The sequence below is a fragment of the Prinia subflava genome, chromosome 4 (genome assembly GCF_021018805.1).
Source record: "Prinia subflava isolate CZ2003 ecotype Zambia chromosome 4, Cam_Psub_1.2, whole genome shotgun sequence".
NCBI classification, from domain to species: domain Eukaryota; kingdom Metazoa; phylum Chordata; class Aves; order Passeriformes; family Cisticolidae; genus Prinia; species Prinia subflava.
The window spans coordinates 29,384,621-29,406,337 of NC_086250.1; the positions used below are offsets into that span (position 1 = coordinate 29,384,621).

General features: G+C 41.6%; 1 long non-coding RNA gene across 2 annotated transcripts in view; it reads left to right on the forward strand.

Annotated features, from left to right (window-relative positions):
- The window catches only part of LOC134550063 (uncharacterized), a 139,594-nt gene that overhangs the window by 113,055 nt on the left and 4,822 nt on the right, over nt 1–21,717 (forward strand). The window contains exons 10-12 of one of the 2 annotated variants that reach the window (XR_010080241.1): nt 419–620; nt 13,683–13,879; nt 14,022–19,038. This is a non-coding gene — a long non-coding RNA (uncharacterized LOC134550063). The remainder of the gene's footprint in view (nt 1–418; nt 621–13,682; nt 13,880–14,021; nt 19,039–21,717) is intronic. The other variant, XR_010080242.1, reaches the window with a different exon arrangement.

The window sequence follows — 21,717 nt, forward strand, 5'->3', positions numbered from 1 at the left end:
CTTGTTTCTTCTTTCTGACACATGTACAGACTCACTTGGTTCCTATACATTTGATAGGAAGTATATCAGCAGTTCAGTGGTATGAAAATATTCAGTAAGCAATACTTAATCACCCTGCTCCATCCCTGAAAAGGACATTTTACTGGTGAAGGGGCTTGAACAGGAATTGAATCTTCCTTATCTGAGGGTTGGTATTAAGACAGAATTCATCAATCTGCAGCTCTGCCACATGCAGGCATGTTCATTGCTCCTTCTTCCTTCTTTCCCTTCATCCCCTTGGCTGCTTGTCCTTGTCTGGCTCTTCCTCCACCATGGTTGTGAGTATATCTACAGAATATGTTGGACTGGGGAACTGTTCTGGATAGAAAAAATAATTATTGGTGGTACAGATTGTATTTCAGCTGATTCACTTCCTTAGGAGACTACACAAATGTTTGTGCTGGGAGGACACTGTGAGAAGCAGCATTGGAGGTGGAGTAGGAATGGCTTCAGCTGGAAAATGCATCACTGCAGCCAAAGCCTCAGTCCCAGGAAAGTGCTGTGAAAGCAGAGGCAAAGCTAATCAAGTGACCAGACATGGTGTTGGCAGTAGATCTACTTGGAGCAGGGTATTGGACTAGGTGAGCTCCAGAGGTCCTTTCCAACCTTAATTATTTTGTGGTTCTATGATTCAAATAAAGTCCTGCTTCAGGCATCCTTTGGCTCTGTCAGGCATTTGCACACATTTCATTCAGCACAAATACCAGGCTAAGATCAAAACTGTTCAACAGAGATAGAGGCCCTCTGAACATTTGGAATGCTCAACATAGTAAAAGCCAGATCACATCCATGTAATTTTTATTTATTAAGAAGAACACTATTGGAACTTTTCTTTATTCTTTTCTGCCTTATCATAAGTAAGAATTGCAAACATAGCAGTATGTAGGCTGTTGTATTTGGATTTGTTACGATTTGTTAGTTGTAAATGTTGTGAAAGCTAAAAGGGTGGTGTCTGGGTACAAACAGCAGATAACCCTGTACCTGCACCACTGTCAGGTTTTCTGTGATGCCTGTGCCTGTTCTTACACAGCCAATGACAAAGCAGGCAGTGCCTTCTGTGGTGTGGGACTATCCTTGAAAGCTCTGATATCATCTCTCAGGCTCAGGGCCTCAGTAGAGCGATAGTCGGCTGTATGGTGATGTTGAACATAAACCTGTTCCCTTCTGCCTTGCCTTGAAGCTCTTGCTGAGAGCCCTTTTCCTTTCCAGGTGCCTGGCCTCATGTGCAAAATGTGGAGGGAGGGAAAGAGAAGGCAGACCCATTACAGCTGCAATAATGCAGATATCAAAGAAAGTGCTGAATTCCATGGTTCCCATGCATCTGGTGTGTCCCCATGGTAATCCAACTCTCTCAATCCCTACTGTTTTCCAATGAGATGATATTCAAAAAGACCATAAACAGATCCAAGGCTAAAAAAGGAGCACTTTGTCCAGGGCTCAAAGTGATGTACTGTGCTTTTTCAACAGTCTGCACAATATCAATTAAAAACACCCCATAAAATTTTTTTGAGTATGCATGAAAGTAAAACAGGACACCTAATGCTAAAGTGTAAATATAATGTGTTCTGTATTATTTTTCTGTGTGGCTTGCTGCCTCATGTGGCTCTGCTGCCAGATGTCCATGGTAAGAGAAGATCATATGTACTGACCAGCCCGTCTCCTCTGAGTAGGGTGAGCCAGGCTGTAGTCAGAGCACCTCCAGGTGTCAGTGATGTCAGTGGTGAGATAAAGTAATCCTGAAGGAGGATTTGCTCTTTTAAAGGAAGACAGGGAGCTATTGCACATTACATGTTGGCATGATAATATATTGTTCTTTGGTTGTCTGAACTGGAGAGGGCAAAATACCTTAGGCCTGTTGCCCAGGCTTTGTGAGTTTATTTGGGTATGGCTGACAGCTTGCTGCCCCCGCTCTGTGCCTCCCCCAGGATGTGCAAGGTGCCTCTGAGTCAGCTGCTGCATCACCTCGATTTACATCATGGTTGTGGTCTGGAGTGTAATAGGGCTGATTCATGTTGATTCATCGGCAGCTCAAATGTCTATCAGTCTGTGCTAGACAGAAACCTGGGACATTATTTTTCTCTTTTCATCCTATCTGAGGTATTCCTGCTCTTCCACTCTGCCCTTAGCCAAGCTTGGCTATGGGGAGGTTCCGTGTTCTGCAGTGAATTGCTAGAAGTTCTTCTTTCTCCTGCCCTGCCTCCCCCTCATTTCAAGAGACTTCCTTCAGTCTTCAGTTGCAGAAGCACATTGTCAGATGGGTCCTCGCTGTGCTGCCAACCTGTGCAAGTCTGCAGTGGGCTGCCCTTTCAGTTCTTGGCCCATTGAGGCAAGTATGGGGCAATTTTCTTTCCTTTGCCTTTTTTTCCCCCTCACTCAGTTGGGTTTTAACCTCTTCTTGTCCTTTTTAACTTCGTGCAGGACTGAAGCACATTATGACACAACAACATTAAAAGTATTGCAAAATGCTCCTGTATTTTCTGCACAGCAACTGTGGACAAAGCTCACAAAACACTGTGTTATTATGAGCTGCAGGGAAAAATAATGCCTGTTGTACACAGGCTGCTTCCTTGCTACTGTGAATGCTCCTTTCTGACCCCCTGGTGTCCTCAGCAGGGCAGAGGCACCCTAAGAATTTCTCTACCTCACCACTTTCGTCCTTCACCCTATACTCAGCCTTTCTTTCCCATTCCCACTTCATCCTGCTGGCTTTGTCCCTGCCACTGTGTGCCAGGGATTGAACCCTATCTCTGAAATGATCAAAACTGAGGGGAACTCAGTTTCTGAGGGTTATTTATACTCCTGATGGCTGCAGCAGTGTAGTCAGCAGAACAGCACCATCATCCAGTTATCAGGCAGTGCCTGGCAGAGAGAGTGGCTCTGGCTGGGTAGCAGCCTCTCTGGTGGCTTTGCCTTGCAGAAGACTAAGTTTTGTGGGACTGCTCCTGCCTGACAGGGGTGTGTCAAAGAAGCTTCAGTGTAATAAGAGTGGGGGATCCAGAGGATTGGCTCAGTGAGGCCTTGAAGAAGTGATGGGGCAGGGTGAGAAGAATGGTAAGATAGGTGGAAATGAGGGTATGAAAACTCAGTGCATCTAGACAAGGGATGCTGTCAGAATGGAGACAGGGTTAGAGGAGGCTTTACTGGGGAGGGAGAAAGCTGAGCATCAAATCAACTTCAAGGTGTTGAAGGGGCATGTCATATTTTACTAGGCAGGTATAGCTAGAAGAAGCTGTGACACACTTCCAAGCACACTGACTTTCAGCGACATGGAGATGAGTTTATGGGCCTGAAAATCTATCTGGTTTCTGTCCCTTCAATTTAATAAAAATAAGATCTGCCCTTAGAAATATTGCCTTGGTGATATTCTCAGGCCATCACAGTTCCAAAAGCCACATGAATACAACCAGAAGTAGAGACAGAATGATGTGTGGGGAACAGGCAGTTGGTGGAAAAATTCAAAGGCAATTCTTCTTGCCAGCTTTCCCAAGGATATGTGTCGTAGTTGCGGGGGAGGTGAATTTTTTTTAGGGGGATGTAGGCAGTCTAATCAGTGATTAGCTTTTCTGCTGGCACTTAGATTGGTCACTCGGAGGTTTAGACACACTTCTGAGGACACAAAGAGTTAAAAGCAGGAGTCTAGGGGGTTTGGCTTCTTTTTAGATCTCGGTTTCAGCAGAAAGACGTTTCAGGTCTCTTTCTTTTGCTTAGCTACGAGGCTGGGTGGGGGAGGGGAAAACACGTGGTTGGCTCAGGTAAGCCGGAGCCCCAAGGGGAAGAGAAGAGGGTGGACAGGACTGGAACTGAGCTGCCCCATCCAGGATGGAGGGGTGGAAAACTGTGGAAGTGCCTTCTGTGTGTGCTCACCCCCTCCCCCCCCCAAACTCCGGGAGAAGGTGCCCAGCTACGTGGGAGTTGTGGAGCCTGGGAGTGCCTGAGCCTGCAGCCCTGCCCAGAGCTAGAAACTGTTAACCCTTGCTTGGCAGAAAGAAACTTTTCTTAGACATTGATTCTCATGACTGGTAGTTTCGGAGAGAGAGAAGCGGCCTGAGACTGAGATGATAAAGCATAATTAGAAAGAACCCGATAAAAAAATGAGAGGAGTAGCCTTTAGAGCTAGACTTCTCTTGCATAATGTCAGCCATAGACTGAACTTAAGTCTCTTTTAAACATAAACTGCATTTTTAAGTAGATGCAGCTGCCCTTGCTTTTGCTACAGTGACTGGCACTTGAAGAGTGGAGCGAGCAGAGAAAAGAGGGGGAGGGTGAGGTGGCGCCCTCTGCCCTCAGGGCAGACCTGCTCCTGGAACCTCGGCCCCTGGGTAAAAAGGGGAGAGCTCAGCATGCAGCATCCTTAAAAAGCCCTGTATGTAGTTTTAGCCTATGAGACAGCGGTGAGAGCGCTGGACATAGGAAAAAGAGAGTGTCACCCTGGCAGACCTCTCTGGGCGGTGCCACGAGTAACATGGGAACACATAAGGAGTAGACCTGTGTGTTCTGGAGAACAGTCTGTGGTGCGAGAGAGACTCCTCTCTCCCTTGCTGAATTGAAGATTAGTTTTTTTTTGAGTGGTAATTGTTTGATCTAAAACCCAAAAGTTAGTCTGTAAAAAGTGATGGGTGGGGAAGTAGAGACTAGAAAAAGAAATGTTCTAAGAAGTTTTTATTTCTGTTTCTGTGTGTGTTTAAGAGTATTTCTGTCCCTGTTCTTATGTAATTAATAAAGTTTTGGTGGAGTTTTTTTTTGTTTTCAAGTTTTAAGCCTGCTCTGCTCTGTTCCTGATCACATCCCACAAGAGTTGTTAGAGAAAAAACATATATTCATGGGTGCATTAACATCTGGCCAGTGCCAACCCATGACAATGTGTTAAAAACAGACTTCTAACTTAAGCAGTCTCTGCCCAGCAGTTGATTTTACATTGTCTGGGCTCCCTAGAGTTCAAACACCTTCAATGTCTAAGAATCCTCACCTCTCAGTTCTATATCTGAGTCCCTCTTGGCTTTCATCAAAATTAGCAGAGCTACCCAAATAATAGATATGATGAAGATCAGTCCTTTTCTGTTATCTTTCTGCACGTTTTCCCCTGATCTGACTGCCTCATGCTAAATATGCCCACTGTTTGTGTCAAAGCTCTGTCCCTAGGCTTGCCATGGCACAGACACTGCATGGAGGAAGTGCCCTAGGCTGAGTAACACTCAGCCCTTGTGTTTTGGGGTAGTGAAGGCTAAGCAATGGTGTACAATTTCAGGGAGGATCACTGGTTTGCAATCTCTCCAGGAAATTGTAATGATCACTTAGAAACTATCCTTAGTCTGAATACGTTAAGCCCACTGGTGAAAAGATAGCCACAATTTAAGTTAATTGTACAGTTACTGGAAACAATAAGAGCTCTCTTTGTAGTCAGTCCTCCCACTCATGGCATCAGCTAGTTTTGTATCCTCACTATCTCACACCACAAACCAGTGGGGAGAAAACAGTAATACTTGACTCTTTTTTTTTTTTCTTTAGTGGAGGAGGCAACATTTTTGCCTTCGCTGTAGCTTTATTCCCTAGCAATCTTGAATTTAACTGCAATTTTTAAGTGTCTCACAAAAGATTATCACACGTATCCTGGGAAATATCACCAGTGGAATTGTCACTTTATTGTGAAGAAGGAAAACATGACAAAAAAAGGTGAAACTGCTGGAATTGGTGGCAGGACCTTCCATCTCTAGTTTTAGGCTTAGTTTGCTAGAAACTGTTAATTGGGGAGCTGAGCTGTTTTCAAAAGGTTTTTTGATAAAGTGCTTCCATACTTTTCTCACCTGTTTACCCCACAGGGCTGTGGAATAGGTAACGAGGCAGTATTCTGTCTCACCAGGCCTTAAATCCAGAGAAAGTGAGAGGAAGAAAAATAGGCTATTTGCCTCTGAGGTGCTAACAGTTGACTCCAAAGGATCCTTGAGCTTGTCTTTGATAGCAGAATGCTCTTCATCAAGTGTAAGAACACTGTTTTGGACTTTATGGACTTAGGTTCCAATGCTGGCAAGAGTTACATATTTCTGTGCAAAGAACTTTTCCCTGGGCATTCAGAAGGAATTTTCAGTAGCTCTGCATGTTTACTCCCCAAAGCAGGAGTTCCTATGTGCCTTCTGTGGGCAAATACTGGTGAAAGCAAATGTCAAACCATGGCACCACATTAAGGCCAGAAAAATTGCTTAAAAAACCAGATTGTTCCTCTTTCTTTTTCTCAGGCAGTCATCTCAATTCTTATGGAAACCTTACAATTGCAGCATAAGCATTTGTATGGCTTTGTGGGGAACTATATTGCAAAAATTGAGTATTTTTTCCCGGGGGCTGTTTTTCATCTGGATCAGCTCCTTGATCTGGTTAACCATGCAGCCACGCAAATATTTATGATGGCACAGTACAACAGATGATCTGGGAGAAACTGTGGGAGTGGGAGAAAGTGAGGACTGCTTTACTGGTGATCATGTTCACTTAAAAGAATACCAAACTGTAGCTTAAAGAAGAAAGGAATAGCAGTGGGATGACACTTCTGAGAAGGGAGTTGAGGCATGTGCATTATTCTCCAGAAATGAAAATACAGCTTCAAATATCAAATGGTGCCATTATGGGGGTGAGTATCAGCTGACACAGCCATTTCCAAATGTGGCAGTCTGCAGGCAGGGAGACTTTTCAGTATTTGGGTGTGTCTGAAACTTCACTTTGAGGAAGTGGGGAAGCAGAAGATGCGGACAGTGGATCCAAACAGCAAAAGCAATGATCTGCATGTAGATGACCCTGTGCCTCCATGTGATCCAAAAGATCTGAAGTGAGATGCTATGTGAGATTGTTTTGGATAAATATGCTGGTGTCTCTGTGTTTGTGTCTGTGCACAGATGGGTTCTTGCATGGTGTTCTTCTCCTGAGGGTGCTTGTTGTGTGTTTCTTTTGGACTGGTTTGTCACCAGAAGGAGAGCATTGCACACAGATTTATTTACTGCTATTTTCTCATGAAGCTGTGCTACTTGCAGTACTCTTCTGGGCCTTGCATACTGCATTGGCACAATAGTCTTTCCTCACAGGAAGATGATGTGGCTCCTTGTTCCATGTTGCTGGTGTTCATGGTAACTTCTGTCACTTGGCACTTGGGCTTGTGTGGCTTTGGGAAAGGGCCCTCCCATACCCACCAAAACTGACTTTGCTGAACCTTTGATGGCCTCTGACATTTGCTTAAATATGTCTGAGTTTTATGCCAAAATATCCTACTTCCAGTGCATTCAGGTCGAGAGCAGAGAAATTGAATAAATGTTGTTTTGTGCTTCCTGAGGCTCTACTGCATTTTATAAAACCCTTCAGAGACAATTTCCAATCCAAAAGGGAGCTCACAACATGCTTCACCATTATTAAGCTAAAGCAGTTGCCAAGTCTATTCAGAGCCTTACAGCCACATGTGTGCTGAAATGCGTTTCTGGACAGAGGTCCAAAGTACTGCGCTATGTCAGTGCTGGAGTTTCAGCTCCCAGTTTGTCTCTGTTCTTTCTCTAGAGGACCCAAGGTATAACTTAGACACATCCAAGCTGATTTTGAACATGTTAACTCAGTTGCCTACAACAGTCTAGGTAAGTGAGCAAGGAGTTAAGAAAAAATGTCCTGTCAAAAAATCAAAGTAGATTAGGCAGCAATGAGCTCCGTGGTGCTGCAGGTTTATGACTGTCCGTGGTCCAAATGACAAAAGTTTGGTTCTTTTCACATGGTACAATATTTTGGGAGCTCTCATACCTTTACATTGTGAGGAACTATGCTTCTTGAATACTGCTGAGATAAGTATTCCCTGTTTACATCTGCCTTTTAAGAGATTCTTTAGCCCACTACTGCATGTAGTCTCACAGTTTACACAAGGTAAGAGAGAGGTTTCTGCTCTGTAGTCAGTGTTGTGGGAGGATGGACTGTGTTCAAGTACTTTGATTCCAGACTAAATGCCAAGTCTGATTTAGCCTGGCACGTCTTGTGTTAGTGTTTCCAGGGACATATGAACCAGTTCCTTTCAGAAATGTTTTTTAATGAATGAAGTTCTGAATATCCAAGTGACACTTCATTATTCACTGCTACTTTATTTCAGTAGATGTTGTTTCAGTCAGTATCTCCCTAGCTTCAAATGAATGTCATTATACCTTCACTTCTTCAGAGGCTCTCAGGATCAAAGATGTCAACTACACTCTGATCTTCATTAAAAGGGAAAGGCAACGGGGAGAGGGCTTGCTCATGCAGTGAAAAGATCTTTTAAAACTCTTTGTCTCTTTAGACCATAATAATGGAACAATGACTCTCACTGGGTAAGAAGCAGGGTAAGAAGCAGAACAGTGCTGAAATCAAACTATTCGTAGTTTTCTTCTTTTGTGCATGGGGAAGGTGCTGTCCAGATCATTACAAGTGCTTTGTTGCCTCTGCATTTAAGTAGATTGTGGGAAACCTGATGGGAAGAATGACCTTGGGAATAGGTTTACAGTTCCAGCTGCTGCAAATTTAGGGGCAGGATTGTTTGCTTATAAAGCCAGGAGTGAAAAAGAAGCAAAAATGAATCAATTGCAGGACCAGAAATATGGACAACTATTCTAGTAATGATGTTGCATCTCTGTGTAACTATCCCAGGGCCCTGAGGGCACCCCCATTTCTGACCACCCTTGCCCAGCCCTCTGGGGCTCACCCCACACTGCCTACAGCGCAGGATCCCATGTCAGCCCCCTGGGCCTGTTGGTCCCTGCCCCAGTGATGCTTCAGCAGAGTCACTCTCCAGCTGCCCACAACCCTGCTCAGCTGTGTGCCCCAGGCTGGCACCCCCACAGCCCTTTGTCCCCATCCCCACAGAGTTACCCAGCCTGGGGCTGGGACTCTCTGGGGTTTCCTGGTGCCTCCCCAGTAGTTCTGTTTTGCCATCTCTTGTAGGAAGATCCCAGCCCTTGCAGGGCCATGACAGGCAGGTTGCTTTTGGTGCAGTTCAGCCACTACCTTTCTGAGGGCTTTTTTCCTGGTGCTTTCTCAGATACATGAATACATCTGAGCTGACTAAAAATATTCTTATCTATTATTCAATAATCTCTTCATCTTTCACCTTGCTGCTGGGTTGCTTTGTAAAACTTTAACAATAAGCTCATTTGATTGAAGTGGAGATAAGGAGTCAGCTCATAAATGCAGATTTTTGCTGGGAAATGATTTGTGAAACCCGTGTGCATTTGGTCTGTCTGCTTGTTTCAAGACCTACAGATATTACCATAGGTAGTGCCCTAAGACATGGGTGCTTGTTTGTTTCCACAGACATTTTAAGTATGTAACACAGGACAAACATGTTCTTTAACCTTTATTTAAAAATATCTATAACAGAAGCACTGAGCTCAGCTTTAATACCCAGGAAAAGCAAATGAGCTATTCACCAATATGAATCAATGCCCTAAACAGAGTATTTTCATTGATGTGGTTTTTTTATTTGAATGATTCGTTTTTGTGAGAATATTTGGAGAAGGTATTTGGCAATGTTGCCTTAAAGAGTTTATGAGAGCCACATACTTGAGGCTGGAAGAGGGGGAGGAAGGGAAGATTACTGATGTGAGAAGATATTGCAGACCAAAACAACCCCCTTTCTCTCTTGTCCTGTGTTTGCTATTATGACACGGTTCTGGTTTTGGAAATATGCAGTTTCTATTTTTGCTCCTGAAAAAACAGAAAGGGAATACATTTTTCAACAGCATTGTGAGAAGAAACTGTCATTGCTAAGCCTGCACACCATGTGCATGCACTAGGCACAGGTGGTGTGAGAATGTCTGTTTGATGAGAACTTGTTCAGGAGTGATAAGGGAAGCCTGTCTCTAACCCAGGCCATGGTGTGTGTGCTGTGAAACACTGGTACAAACGCTTCACTACAAAGTGTCCAAGGGCTTGCCCCAGTACAGATTGGTGGATATCTGTCACCTTCTGCTGCTTTTGCCTCCAGTGTGATAGGTGTGATAGCAGCGGCTTTTCCATGCTTGCTGAAGAATCTCTTTCACTTGAGATATCCCTCCAGGTTTCCTGTGTAAGCAGTACTGAAAAACAAACTATCTGTTTTCTCAGGACTTCCTGGAATCAAGATCCCAAAGGAAGGAAGGGCTAAAAGAATTTTTTTAAAAAAAAGACTTGTTAATTAAAAATGAAATAAAAATATCTTATTAATACTCTTTGTCCTTAACTATACTGAGAAAATATACTGATCTAGTACATAATTTGCACAAACCACAGTTGTGTTTAATACTGTCAGAGCATGTCACAAATTTCTGCCCTTGCTCATTTCAAGGACAAAATGATGTTTAACATTGGAATAGTTAGAAAACAATTTTACCTCATACATTTTAACACTGCATTTTTCCTGTATAGTGTTGAGCTTAGTTATTCTAATTTTGTCTTCAGTAATGTGTTTCTAATTTTGTTGTTGTGGCTGCTGTTCCCTAAGGGTATTTGGAAATGAGATTCAGCATTTTTAAAATGCTTAGATGTAACAGACTTCTAATAATTAAATCAATGAAAAGAGTATTTCTAACTATAAATCCTGAATACTTTATCATTAATACATGAAAAGTTGCTCCTGTTTGTTGGGTACTGGATTTTCCATTCCTGGTGCATGTAACTACTTATTTCTCCTGGATATACTCTGTGCACATCTGGAAATCTCCATTCAGAAGGGCCAGTTGGCATGTTTTCCACCAAAGTGTACGTCAGATGTGCTAGAATACACAGGAGACCTTTTAAAACAAGAGGTCTGTGTGGCCAGTGCAGTGTTATGGCATTATGACCGAGAAGCTGCTTTAATTTGGAAACAATAGAAGAAATTTCCTTTGAGATAGAATTAAGTGCAATCTTTCTTTCACTTATCTGGAAAAGCTGGCTTACTCCAGATCTGGAAGGAGGCATGTATGGCTAGGCAGGATTCAGGAACTTTCCAGCAGTGGCTCTTCTTCACCTGTGCGCAAAGGTGATCCATATCTTGCCATATGTGCCTTCTCAGTAGATGGATATTTCTTCTGGGGGAGCTCTTCTCCATGCTTCCTTATTGACAGCAGCTTGTCTGCTCTACCCTACATCTCCCCAGCATTTTTATCTGAACCATTGAGGGTATCTGGGAAAGGGAATCCCAGACCAATAACTTTGGAATGGCCAGTGCTCACTTTCCCTAATAGCATCAGCATCATAGCATCAGCAAAGAAGAATCAGCAAAGGTGTCAGTGGGGCCTACACTTGCAGATTTCTTATTTACATACCTGTAGATTACTCAAATAGGATAATGTGTTTAAAAAAGGATTATCTTGCTGGGTCTTGTTTTCCAAATATCAGCCCAGAGCAAGTTTTTATAGTTGATATACAATGGTCTGACAGAAATATTTATGGTAGAAGTTCTGCCAGCTCTTTAATGCCAGCAACACCCTGGAAACTTAGTCACTGGAGGACTTTGTTGTCAAAATGACTCTTTCTTTTACAAATGACAATATGTTTGGGGAGTATTGCTTGGTGCTTCTAAGAGTAGAGGCTCTGTGCTGGTTTGTGGTCAGCCAAGCCCACAGGTCCTGGGTGCCAATGTCCCCATGCAGCTCTGGCAGGAACAATAAGGGTGGATGCTCATGCAGCACTTCTCAACTTCAGGTAGGTTCATAGAGGGTGTGGGATCTACTCCTCACCAGCTGCACTCACTGTCAGCTGCAGAGCTCCAGGGGCAGCTCTTCTGTGGCTCGAGGCATGAATGATCCTGGAGGTACATGGGACACATGCTGCCTGTCACTCCTGTCACTGTTGCTTGGAGAAAAAGCAGCATGTGTCCTAAGCCAGGACATACAGCACACCCCAGCTCAGGCGCTCACTTCTTGCCATGGCTGGCTACCACATCCTGCCTGCCTGGAGACAGGACTTTTCTATCAGAATAAATAGATAAAGATGTCTTTATTGGGATATTTTCAATGGAAACACTCCCTGGAAGCATAAGGCTTCCTAAATTCTTTTGACTACTCTCTATGTGACTTTGGGTGATTTTCTCCCTCCTTTTGATCCTGGTTTAATTTCCCAGACTTGGAGCACTCCTGGTAAAGAATACCAAATATGTAAAATTATATCATGTGTCTGAGTAGCATTCAGTGTCCTCATGGGAAAAATGTTGACATGGCAAACTCATGACAGGTCACTCTACCTTTGTGGAACTGCTGGACAACCTTTCTGTGGACATGCCCCTGGGAGATACTCAGAAACAATGGTCTCACATGTTGGTATGGACAGAAGCTACCTAGAATTTGGATAAAAAAGCAAATGCATTTGCTGAGCCATTCTTGGTAACACAACAGCTTGTACAGTAATATATTTGTTATCATTGGCCTGATTTAGCAGCAGGTTATGTTCAGCACATAATGTATAAAAACCCATGAAAAACAATGTGAGTTAAGACCATTGAGCTTTAGCTAACATGGTACATTGCCTACTTTTAGTTAGGCTCAATTCAATTAAATTAGTGCCAGTTGTGTTTCATTAGTGCACCAAAAAGAGAGCTGTGGTTTTGTTTTCCACAAAGTTGCTGAATCATTTTGCTGTGCAGAGTATATTCCTCAAATGACCTTTCTCTAATGATGGAAAAAAATAAGCAAAAAAAGAAAGCAGGAGCGAATCTGTATTAAAAATCAAATGATGAGCCATATTATGAGGAAAAGTAATAGCATCTTTTTATTTGATTTTATTATATTTCTCATGCTGCATTGCCTTGGAATTGAAGGGCATAGAGTATTCCTTTTCTCTTTTATTGTGCATGGCTTGTGCTTAACTATTTATATTGCAGTGCTAAGACCTGCTCTTGCTCCCCAGGAGAAACACACTAAAGTATTATTAGACCTAAGTGCATGGGAGGGAAAGCTCTTAGTATATTTTTTAATGTATAAATATTGCATACTTTATACCCATACTTAGGCTTTCACCAAAATGTAAGTTATCTGATGCACACTCTGGTGGCCAGTCTTTCTACACAAAGAACTAACAGGTGCAACATTGTAAATAATTCATGTGTGTTTGCCATGCTCTGTTTTTTTTTTTTTCTGATTGTTATTTTTAATTTAAGAATGCACGTACTACTTGGTGAAGCCCTGAACAAGTGTTTTTTAGCTGCTAGTCCTTTGGTCTCTAAGGAGAAACTGGGTTGGTTTAATAACACCCAGTTTCTGTTAAGCTTTCTTTTTTGTCACAGCCCCCTACCTGTTAGAAAAAGAGAAAAAGATCTTATCCTCTCTTTTACTGGACTATAATAAACACAGTAAGGCAGAGGCTTTTGGTACAGATTTGTGTCATGCCCAGCAAACACAAATCTGTCTAGGATGGGCCTTCTGGGCTTTACAGGCATGCAAATAACTACCAGCTTTCTGGACCTTCAATACAGGTATACATGGCTTAAAGACTTAAAAATTTTTGTGAATGCCCATGTGAATATAAATACACATAATGTTCAGTTCAGTCACATAGCCTCTACTGACAATAACTAACTATGACATTTCTCTATATTCTGTCTTCTGAATAGGCTCTTATGTTGTCTGTAATATTTTTTTAGTTTATCTTTTTGTTCAACAGGAAAATGACAGGTTTTTCTGATTGTATCTTTCCTTTTCTTCTAGGCACTGCTCTATTACTTTAGCTGTAGGTGTTGGAAGACAAAATTCTGCTCAGCTTCCAGGCAACCAAATCTCCATCCTGCAATGTGCAGAGAAGCTGCTGAAATGCTGGGACAGAGACACTGGGGGAAACACTAAGAAATTCCTGACTCCCTGTAGGGCACAAAGTGTGAACATAAAGAAGAGGGAGGAGAAAGATGGTAGGTGTGAACCTGCAGCTCTCCTGCCCATGCCCTGAGAGGCAGCTCTGGTGCTGCTCCCCCTGTTTGCAGGGCAACTGCTCTGGCCCTTGCCTAGGGCTCTGCTCCCTAAGACATTTTCCTTCTCTACCTTTCCTTTCAGGAAAGGGTCATCACTTGAGGTTGTAAGCTCCTCTTGCTGAGGAAAAGAAGGCGGCCTGCTCCCTCTATAGGCTTCCCTGGTTGTTGCTTTCACGAACCAGCCATCCAGGGGATCAGAGCTGCATACTTTTGAAGACTGTCAAAAACGCTGTAGTGAGACGTATTTTGCATTTCTTTTAAATTTAGAGATTTTTTTTTGGTGTGTAAATGTGTGTGAATATGCATTTGTGTGTTTATGCACGTGCATGTGAGTACATATGCCCACACATGTTCTCTAACATCTATGTAGGGAACGACTTTTCCTGCCAGTCACATGGAGCAGTTTTACAGTTTAATTTTAGTCTTTTTTTTAGAACTAGTACATGATTATTTTGTGTGAACTTGATGTTTGTTAATGGTTTATGACAACAAATTCCTGACTGCATCCTGCCCTTGTTAATGGAAGAGACACCACCTGAGGCAGCAGCTCCATGAACTCAGGCATGCTTCCTCCCCGGTGTCCTCCACCCCTACTGCTTTTCTCCCCTCTCTGTTCCAGGACTCTGCCTCCTCAGATGCACCAGCACTGCAATTTCTGGCATCATCGTGGTAAGAAAAGCAACCTGTATCAAGAACAACTCTGTAAATAAAAAGCCGATTTGTAATTTGGATCAGCTCAGTGACCTGATTTACAGCACAAACCCAAAAACCCTTGCAGAGAAGCATGAGGGTGAAGAAGCAGCCAGAGGCAAGGCAGGGATGGGAGACAGAGGTTCCCAAGCTGTCCTTGCAGCTGAAGTCCCCCTTTTGTATAACTACAGCTGCCAGTGTACCTTTGCTCTTGCAGAGATATCAAAGGGAATTCCCCTGCACTGCCTGAAGTAACACTTTAGGGAAAAAATGACACATTAGTGAGTTATATATTAACCATTATAGAAAGTGGCAGTGTGACAAGGCAGTGAGTTACTGATATAAAAGTAGCAACATTTCCATTATGCAGAGCATGGGTAATAGCTCCTAGAAAAAAAAGGCCCAGCTTTTTCCACTAAGTTGTACTGTTTTCAATTCTTCCATACTTTCTGAAATGTGAATATATTATTCAGATGTTTTCAATGCCAAATAAATGCCCCTGGGTGTTTCTTGTGGGTAGCTGAGGGGAAAAGGCAGGAAATATTTTAGTTAAAATGATGCAGCTATTTCCAAGGAAGTGTCAGAAGAGCAGCACACAAGATTTCAAGAATTACCAAAAAAAAAAAAAAAAAAAAAAAAAAAAAAAAAAAAAAAAAAAAAATTATCATAGCAGTCATTCAGCACTGTGCTCAGTTTTCCTTCCCAAGGTCTGACCTTGCTCTATGTTCAGCATTATCAGAGATCTGCTGCAATGAAGTTTAGGTTCTTATGTCTCTTAGGACACAAATTAATTGCTTTAACTTAAATGTAAAAGCAGAACCTTGCCAGAGATGACAAATGGGAGTATTATATATCAACAGTTAAATGACTAATGTTTTATTTGTCTTTGAAGTTTCTGGTGAAAGCTGAAGCATAATGGTGAAAGAAAAAATAATTTAAGTTACCTAACACCTCACATATGGAATTGATAATGTTCTGGTTTTATATAGAATACATTGCTCTTCAGTGGTTATATACATATCTATGTAATGAAGATGATTCCATTTGTTGTCCAATATGTGTTGTGCATTTATTTAGGAGATTCAGGAGATTTAAACTTATTGACTGAAGATGAGATTTTTTTCTAATAGATGTTGCTTCTTTCAGTCAATGTATTCCACTACTTAGTGAAAAGAACCCTGTCCATGTTTCAAGTCAATTGTTTGGTTTTCAAGAGACATTTTTGTGACCTTCAAAACCACAAAAAATGATCCTTGCTTTAAACTAAAATACCATCTTTTTGAATTGAAAAAAAATCCAAACCAACTCCTTTTTTTTCTTTTCCCAAAGCCCTTCTTATTTCAGTAATAATATATTTCCTAAAGTTGTATGTTTGGAATTGAATTGCATGGAATTGATGTAGCCAAGGCTTTAAGCACTCTTACATAATGAATAATATAACCAAAATCCCTGAGGTCTTTTTATCAGGAACTCAGACAGGCACTTAGAGAGACCCTTTTTCCACTCCCAAGACTATGGAAAGTATACTCTGCGCCTGACAAGGTGAAATAAAAAGGGATTCAGATAACAAAATGAGATGATAATAAATACTAATGCATACAGGAGAGTTGAGGGTAGGCCATGTTCAGAGCAGGATATTGCTCAAGTTCGGGAAGGGAAGTATTGATAGGGATTTCTTCTCCACCCCTTAGACCTGCTAATCTCTTCATGTGGGTCAGGGTTGCCCTGGCATGTGGAGGCTGCATCTCCTTTCATCCCATCCTGACCTCTTGATGAAAAAAGAGGTATGAGTAAGGGAGATGAATGATTTTGCTTCAATAACTGGTGCTGACTGCCAAGGAGGCAACCTGTGACAGAGAAGAAGAGCAGTGAAAGGCAAAAAAGGGTAGCCGGGATTAGGTCAAAAGAAAGGCTAAGCAAAACCAGAGGAAAAAATATTTAGACAAAGACTTAGCCCAGGGATGAATGAAGCAGAGTTTTGATGGGATTGATAAAATCCAGGATTCAAGTGTACTTAGGAATAGTGTAATTGTTGTTTGGATGCAAGGACACTCTAGGTATACTAGCACTGCAGATACTGATCATCTCTAAGCTGGTGCCAGAGGTCTGTCATACACACCAATTTGGAATTGCCGCCAGTTTTCTGAGTACAGTGTGTCCAGATGATTTTTACAAGTCTGCACTAAGAAGCATGCAAGTTATGCTTATATCTGATATTCTGACTCCAAGAAAAGGGCAAAGAAATGAAGGTCTTTTATGTGACAATTTTGATCAGTCTCATCAGGAAAAAAAAAGGTTTTTTACTTACCTGTAAATTATACATCTGTGGTGATTAAAATAAAACAACATCAATTTCCACTTGTTGGAAAAGTTCGCATACAGGCTTTGGCAACATCATTTCTCCTCACAGGAAAAAGACGGTAAGGCAACCCAGCATTACCTTTCAGATGGTTATGCCATCACACTACTGTGTTGCACCACCAGGGTGTTGCAAAGAATGCCTTACAACGTGGAGCTACGCAAACCTGACAAGGCTTGGGAGCAATGTATTCCTTACTGTATGCATGACCTCATCTTCAAAGGAAGATTAGCATTAGCAAAATTAAGAGAATGGAAAGGGAGGAGTTGATTTAAAATTACTTTCAGCAACAATAGGGTTCAATTAAAAAAAATCCATTATTGTCATCGTCCTCTTTGCCAGTTCTACATTCAAGTGTTGTTTTTTATTTCAGCAGAGGCAATTGCCACAAAAATCAAGATGACCAAATTTCTCATGTGTGTACCAAAGCAAGGCCACAAAGTGGTATTCAGAGCAGGTGCTATGGCTGTTTGGGCTGCTCAGGGGGGCCATGAAGATCATGAGATCATGCTTTGGGCTGGGGGCAGGCACCTGTGACTGCAGGGCAGAGGAGGGAGCCGCCAGTAGCTGCCAGCAGCTCTGGTGTCAGACTTATGCAAAGCATGACTGAAACAATGCCACTTCTGAATACAAAATTCCCCTGTTTCCTTCTTGCTTTAGTGAGAAGAGCTCTGCAGATGTGGAGACAGGGACAAAAGCAGCTAGTATTTCCTCTCTTTCTACATGCTAGTCAGCCTTCTTCATGGGGCACTGGCTCATCCCTCTGGCTTCTGAACTGAGAAAAGAAGATGCTCCTCTTCCAAGTAACTAATGAATCATCCCTTTTAGTACATAGCATGCATGACTGCATTGTTAAAAGCAGTCTTAATCACTCACTGAGAAAAAATGTTATTGATCATTTCTCCCTTTTAGTTGTTAAGTGGAAGCCTTGGGAGTTGTGACTCACAGCCTGTGTACTGTTGCAAGCCCAGAAAGACTTTAGTAGATTTTTAGATAATTGTAGAAGCCCTCTGCATCTTATTCCTCACATCTTCCTAGTATAGCTATAATTTGGGAAAGTGGTAGATTTGTTTTATATTATTGTAGAAATCAGTGTTTTGCAGATGGATTTGGCCTGAACTTTACATGAAAATTCAATGAAGACAAGGATTTGTAGTAGGCAACTGACTTGCAGCAAAGGATGGGGCAAAATAGCTTCTGGACTGGAGGAAGCCCACCCCCCATTTTGCCTTTAGCTCTGTGGTGATGTTGGACATGCCATGCATACAGTAGTTCAGCCTGGTTTATGAACATAGGATTATGTCAGAACAGTGGAATAAGGAAATGATAAGTATTAAGAGTAAATCTGAAGGTTCTTGACAGCTTCCAGGAAAGAGAATGAATGGGTCTGAGGTAAGAAATAAATTCTCTTGTTTACTTGGAATTGCCAAAGGCAGAGAAAAGTGAATAGGTAAAATGCTTTCAATGTGATGTGGGAAAAAATGTATCTGTAACTATTTCAAATGTAGACAGATATACTGATTGACATAGTTTTGTATTAACTGCATAAAAAATACCAGGGTGAGAAATTATTATTAATGCCAAATGGTAAAGTTTTCAACTGGTGCAGGATGCCATAGTAAAGACAGTCTATACCCTCTTAAATCAATCCTTCTGTGATTGTATGTTTATTATATAATATGGCTGTATTCTATTATTACATCCAGCTTATTTATTTGAATCAGGCACTTGTTGTTTCCTTCACAAAAGCAAAAGCAGCTACAGGGCCTCCATGGAGGATGAAGAGGAGTAAGACATGTAGGGACAGTTCTGGTAGTGAGTGATTGAAGCATGTTTGTTATCAACTTTTTTTTTCTATTATTTCCCCTAAATAACCTTTCTCATTCATTCTCATTCAAGCAGAGAGCTTCTCACGTGCCCCTCCATGACACTACATGGCACAATGCTGCTCAGCAGGTCCTCTGCCTTCCCACCACAGCCTTCCTTAGCTTCTGGAAAATGGAACCAACCTCTGCTGTGAAGAGACACTCAGGAGGCAGGGGTAAAAGAGGTAAAAAGGCACCCAACTAGTGATTGATTGTGTAAAGATATTAAAAACACATGCATTACAAGACTTCAGCATGTTTGACTGTACCTGGGAGCAAAGGTGATGTAAAATAATATATGATAATAGTTTTCTTTCAGCATCTTTGCCTAGCCCAGGATAAGTACCTTTTTGCTTCTTGGGCTGTCATTGCTGCGAAAAGTATTGCCATCAGCTGTAGGTCTTAAAAATATCCTTTGGTATATGGAAAGGAAATGGGATTTTGAGACAGAATCTTACCCCCCCTTGTGCACCCCCTGGTGGTCACTTGGAAGCGTGCTACCGTGGGGGAACAGCCTTTGGGATCTGTCCCTGTGTCAGCTCAGCTCTCAGAGAATGACAGAAACCACTGCGGAGGAAGCAAATGTTCCCAGTGGTATCACAAAGAAAGAACAGACAAGAAGATATTTGAGAAGAAAGGCATGCTAAAAGCTCTAGAAAAACTGCATTTAGCATCTTCAAGGGAGGATTCAGTGAGAGCAGAGATTTAGAGTGAGCCTTGCTGTGGGGATAGGTGTGGAGAAAAGCTGAGAAGCTCCAGAGACCTCCCCAGCCATCATGGGCTGTTGGCAGGGATTCACATTTTGTGTGATGACCCTACAGATGCAGACGAATGTATCTTGTAGAGTTGAAATCCCAGCCATCCTCTGGATGGGGTCTAAAGGGTCCTAAAAGATCAGTGAGAAGCAAATAGTAACTGTATAAAATTCAAGCCTTTACATAGTTTTGTCTTTGTAGGAAATGGCTTGGGCCTTGACAGCTGAAAGTGGACAGACCTGCTATAGTCATCTGTAACAGCTTTTGCCATGCAGAGATAATTATAGCAGCCAGCACTTGTTCTTTGTGAGGAAACCAACATCCTTAATGAGAAACAGCAATTTGAACTTCTGACTGCGACTTCAGTTTGAAGTCTTTTTAATACTCTTAAAATATATTTCAGTTTAATAACCTCATTCATCATAATTTTTTGCTTGGATCTAAGAGTGCCTTTTATTATGTGCTGTTTCTTACATTTATAAAAACAGTACTTAAACATCAAAGGAACCTTAAAAAGAAATAAGCTTCTTGGATCACTTCAGTAAATAGCTTATTGCTACTAATTGCCCACCACTTCATAAAACCCCTTTCTCTTTTATGCCTATTCTTTGCAAAGCCCCAGTGAGACTGATAACTCCATATCTAGTATCCCAATATTTAAAGTATAAGATTGTGACCCTCAATGCATTTTTTCCCTTCCTTTTTCCATGTACTTCTAAGTCTCAAGTCTCCTTGTGAAACTTCAGAGCCAGGCCACTGCATTGTGTATCTGAAGGATTCCCACTGGTTCCCACACTCAGCCATGGTTATGGTCTCATACTCCTCTCTGACAGGAACACTCACATGCTATCCACCTTTCCATGTCAACAGAGCCCCAAGCTGTGTTTCTACCTAACAGGAACACCAGACCTTAATGGGAATCAAAAGTCAGGACAACCAAAATAGCCTTGCTCAGTCATGAACCATGTACAGTGGGTTTTCCCTTTCCTTAGTGTAGACTGGAATATTGATTTCAAAACCATACTGAGGTCAGGTCCCACAATGTGCAAGAGAGCCAAGACTCCAATGTTCAATATTGGGACATTTCTTTGAATGTCTTGAAATATTGAATGTCTCCTCACTCCTTTTTCTGCCTTGGGCCAGGCATGGGATGTCCTGTACAAATGATTGTGGACATAATATTGCTGGGCACTTGAGAAGTGATGTAGCAGAAGATGACCCTCACCTCCCTCCTAAAGACAAATAACCCTTTTACCCTTATATTTTTGCAACTATACTGCCAGAATCTGGGAATACATTACATAAGCTTAAAAATGTAAGATTTTCATACAAATCAGAATTGTCCAATTGCCTACCAAAAAAAAAAAAAAAATTGGCTTTATTATTCACTATGGGAAATCTCTATATTTGATCAAAAAGATCTAATATGAATAAAATGCCCTAACTTCAAAGAGTACACTCGATTTTCCATTTCTTTATCATTCAAATCACCTGGCAAACTCATCAAAAGATTTTGGTGCATGAAACACATATTCTAGCCAGGTAGTTAAACCACCACTGAGACTTTTTTATTTAGGTTGGATGATTATATTTGGGTTTGTAATCTTAAATCTTAAAAAAATCTTTTATATGATGCTTTTCTTGCTTTTTTGGTTTTAAAACTTTCTGAGGCAGAGATGGCCCATACTAAAACCTTTTACAATATATATCCAGTTTTGGGGGAGCCATTTCAGTGCCAAGCTGAAAGTAAGGAGTGAATATTTATTTCTGGAGCAGATATATCATTGGCATTGCTGTTATCATTACAGCTAACAATCACCTAAGAAAAGAGAGGTATAGAGGCCAGGTTTACATTACAAAGCTTGGCAAATTGAGCTTCAAAATGCTTAACTGCAGATCAGAAAAATTACCAGCACAAACAGCAAAATTCCAGGTGTTGTGCATATTTATTCTACCTAACAAAATGTATTAACATTGTTTTAAAGCAGTTACTGTCTTCTGGCCAGCTTTATAATGGATTTGATGTGGAAGAGTTTTGCCTGCAATCAACTTGCAGTCAACAGAAAGTATAAAACTGCTTTAACACTATAACCCACACTCTTCTTAGTT